Source organism: Triticum urartu, chromosome 2 (assembly GCF_003073215.2).
Source record: "Triticum urartu cultivar G1812 chromosome 2, Tu2.1, whole genome shotgun sequence".
Classification (NCBI taxonomy): Eukaryota; Viridiplantae; Streptophyta; class Magnoliopsida; order Poales; family Poaceae; genus Triticum; species Triticum urartu.
This window is the reverse complement of record NC_053023.1, coordinates 473,382,368-473,386,990: the sequence shown is the minus strand read 5'-3', so window position 1 is coordinate 473,386,990 and position 4,623 is coordinate 473,382,368.

Below are 4,623 nucleotides of genomic sequence, written 5' to 3'. Positions count from 1 at the left end.
ACGGTGATACGGAGCACTTGATCTTGGAGCATGAGACGAAGTCTTGTTCTGAAAGCCTGGGTTGGGTGGGGGGGAAGATCCATTGCCACCTTTGCTCTTCTGCTGATAAGGCTGACGGAACGGAGGAGGAGGCAACCAATACTTTTGCTGCTTGGCTGCCACTTGAGTTGAAGAAGAAGGAGGAGTTGCATCCCTGACTCACTTCTTGGAAGCATTGTACTTGAGCTGAGCAGTCTCTTGCTTCAGTGCCATATTGTAGAACTTATCGTACTTCTTCGGCTCAAAAAGCATGAGAGCTAGTTGTATATCTTCTCTGAGGCCACCTCTGAACTGATAATTGCATCCCTGACTCGCTTCTTGGAAGCATCACACTTGAGCTGAGCAGTCTCTTGCTTCAGTGCCATGTTGTAGAACTCATCGTACTTCTTCGGCTCAAAAAGCACGAGAGCTAGTTATAGATCTTCTCTGAGGCCACCTCTGAACTGATAAATCATGCTCTTCTCATCAGGAACGTCTTGCTTAGCGAAACGAGCGAGCTTCTGGAACATGATGTTGTACTGGTAAACAGACAAGCTGCCTTGCTTCAGATTGCGGAACTCCTCACGCTTGCTCTCAACAACACCCTGAGGAATGTGGTGAGCTTTGAAGTCTTGGCGGAATTCATCCCAGGTAATCACACGACCTCCTCTGGAATCTTTGTATTGCTGATACCACTCAGAAGCTTGGTCTTTGAGTTGGAACGAGGCAAACTTGACAAAGTCCTCAGGCCTGACGTTGCTGCACTCGAAATGCTTGCAGATATCCACAAGCCAATCATCAGCGTCTGTTGCCTCGACACAGTTACTGAAGGTCTTTGGCTGGTTTGTGAGGAACTGGTTGAGTGTAGCAAACTGATTCTGATTGTTTCCATGGCCTTGATTTCCTTGGTTGCGCTCTTGCAAGAGTTGCATAATCAACTGCGTGTTGGCGTTGGTAGCGGCCATCACAGCTTGCCATGCCTCCGGAGGTGGAGGTGGTGGCGGTGGTTCAGGATTCTGACGCGTTGGAGGAGCCATCCTAAAGAGGGTGACATCCGTTAGCCTCTTGACAGACATATATTCAAGCTGAATCAAATGGATCGAAATTGCAACATATAGTCTTAACATTCGAACAAGAATGAACGAATGCATTCCAAATTAAATGGTCACACTTCCATAAATTGAGAAGCCACTTAGATAGAGGTAGATGAATAAAACAACAAGGTACGGACAAGAACAAATACTTGGTGAGGATTACCCAATCACAAACCAAATATCCGCGGAAGAAATACTAGAGCTACATGAATTCTCACCTATGAAACTCCCAAAATTTTCCGGTTATGCAATCAGGTGTTGGGGATACAGGGGAAGCATAATATCTCACCCAAATCTAGCAAATCCTACATCTAGCTATATCCATCCTTCAACACATAACCGAGAAACCTTCGGAAATCATTTACCTCAACCTTCGAAAAGCATCCGTTATACGAGTTATGGCAATACTCCCGAACTCCCGCCGCAGTACTAGGTGGCATCGAGGTTATCTCACCAACAACTGCATAAAAGAGATTTTCGATGTTGGTGAAACTCAGGTATTCCAGAATTGCAACGATTAAATTGTGACGACAACACCTCGGAGCTCAACTCCCCGGGACACTGCCACAACCCCTAAATGTCAGGAGGCACCAAGAACAATGTTCTCGTCACAAAACCATCGGAACGATTCCAAGATACCCGCGTGATCCTAATTTTTTTAGTGAAATTTGAGAAGAGAAGAGTCAAAACTCTACGTCAGGATGCCTCACTAAAGCGACGAAGGGACCGAGGAGTAAAAATAATCCTACTCTCCGATATATATAATCCTAAAAGACTCAAAACATTTTTCTAGACTCAACAACGACAGCGATTCGATCAAGCAGGGGGCTCCTAAGTCGGGGAAGGCACTGATACCAACTTGTAACACCCACGATGCGGCTATATCTCCCACGTGTCGGAGCATGACTTAGAGGCATAACCGCATTGTAGGCAATGTCGCAAGAGGGGTAATCTTTACACATCCCATGTACTGAATAAGAAAAGAGGTACATAGTTGGCTTATAATCGTCACTTCACACAATAGCATAAATATATCATTACAATCATCTAGATACAATCAAGGTCCGACTACGGAACCAAAATAAGACAACCCCAAAATGCATAATGTCCCCGATTGCCCCAACTGGGCTCCACTACTGATCGTCTGGAAAGGAAATGTAGTATCGTCCCGAGTCCTCATCGAACTCCCACTTGAGCTCAGTCGTATCTCCTGGAATGGTATCATCGGTCCCTGCATCTGGTTTTGAAGTAATCTATGAGTCATGGGGACTCAGCAATCTCACACCCTCGCGATCAAGACTATTTAAGCTTATAGGTAGGGAAAAGGTATGAGGTGGAGCTGCAGCAAGCACTAGCATATATGGTGGCTAACATACGCAAGTGAGAGCGAGAAGAGAAGGCAAGGCACGGTCGAGAAACTATGATCAAGAAGTGATCCTAGAACAACCTACGCTCAAGCATAACACGAGACCGTGTACTCTTCCCGGACTCCGCCGAAAAGAGACCATCACGGCTACACATGCTGTTGATCCATTTTAATTAAGTTAAGTTTCAGGTTTTCTACAACTAGACATTAAAAAATTCCCATCTGCCCATAACCGCGGGCACGGCTTTCGAAAGTTCAAATCCCTGCATGTAGCGACCCGACCTCAGATGGTCAAGTCTCAGTGCTTCAGTGTCATCCCTGGGTCGGTAATGCTGACACACACAGTAATCAAGGGATTTATAACAGAGTAGCAATCACACACTATTAGATCGAATGTCTCCAAAGAGAACTTATGACAATAATATGGCTCAAGGCCATCTAATGCGATAACAGCGGAAGGCTTGGAAGATAAGGTGAGTCCATCAAATCCAGCGGCATAGCTGAGTTGCATGGCAACGACCTAACGAACCTTACTCCTCGTCTGAAAAGTCTGCAACATAATACGTTGCAGCCCAAAAACGGGTCAGCACATGGAATACGCTGGCAATATAACACAGTAGAGCAGAAACAGAATAATGCTATCACTACATGCATATATGGCTGGTGGAAAGTTGTATGGTTGTAGTTTTACGAAAAGCCAATTTTTCCCTACAACAACGGAATATATTTTAATTTTACTATCATGGTGGTTGAAACATCATTGAGAAGGTATCCCCAACTCAATCCCAATTAAAGTGAATTAACATCCCAACAGTATTAATTAAGCATGGTGAGATACATGTGATAACCCAAGTACTAGATACTCAAGAATTGTCCATAACTGGGGACACGGCTAACCATGATTAGATTGTACACTCTGCAGAGGTTTGCGCACTTTTCCCCACAAGACTCGATCGCCTCCGTTGGATTTCTCGCACTACATGGTGTTTGAGAAACGGATGACCAAGACACAGTCTTTCAGAAACGTTAACTCTCTACTCCGGGTAGACCATGCCAAACCTATAAAACCCACTACTTGCCGATCTACCTCTTCAAGAGCTTCACGTAACTTACTCAACTATGCTAGAGCCCATAATAGCTTGTGGCTGCACACGGAAGTTTCTAGCATGAATCATCTCAGTTCCCTTTGAGCCTGGGTGGCGGTCCATAGGAAGATCACACGGGTACCCCGGGATTTCCAAAAAAACAGACAACACTGGGTTCCCCAGGTGCCTCAATCCACCCAGTTGTTTGATTAAGTTGCCACCTTAAGTTGAACCATTAATTAACAATCTCACATCTGACATGAATTTCACTCAAACCCAAACCATGTCTACGAGAATAGCATAGCAATAAGCAATACGTAGAAGTAACTCCCAAGGGTTTGAATGTAACAGGGCAATAGGTTCTACCTCAGCAACTACTTCCCAACCCACAAGTTAATGACATCCTAATCATGCAATGTTTGAGGATTAGAACTAATGCATAAAACTGGGTAATAACGGGATATGATCAAAGTGTTACTTGCCTTGCTGACGATCCGCGAATCCTAGAGACTCGTAGTAACACGCTTCGCACTCCGGAAATTCTATCGCAAGCAAACAATAACATACATAAGTAACAAGAAACGATGCACAAGCAAAACTCAAATAAGAGAGGTTGACCAGAAAGTTCAAATTAAGAACTTCGGTTCGCAAAAAGAATCAAAACAAACGGAGCAACGAAACTCAAATGGCGAAAGAAAGAAGCTTCATTTACTAATCTGAAACTAGGTCAAATTTTACAGTAGCAAAAACTTGTTTGAGTTGGTTAAACGGAAAGAGGGTTTCGGGATGAAACTCCAGGCGCTTGAATCACCTAATTCCGTTAAACGAGCGAAAAGATAAACATAAACTAAGATCGGATCAGAAATCACGATCAGAAAAATCGCGGAATAAATCCGGTAAAAGAAAACTCACGAACAGACTAACGAACGAGCGTTTGTTAGCTATAACTAATGGGCGAAAACCGTTCGTTAAAACGAACGTACGGACGAACATCCGCTAACTGGAAGAACCGAGAAAAACCGGCGAATCCGAAAAAAACGGATCTAGGGTTTTAAAAAAA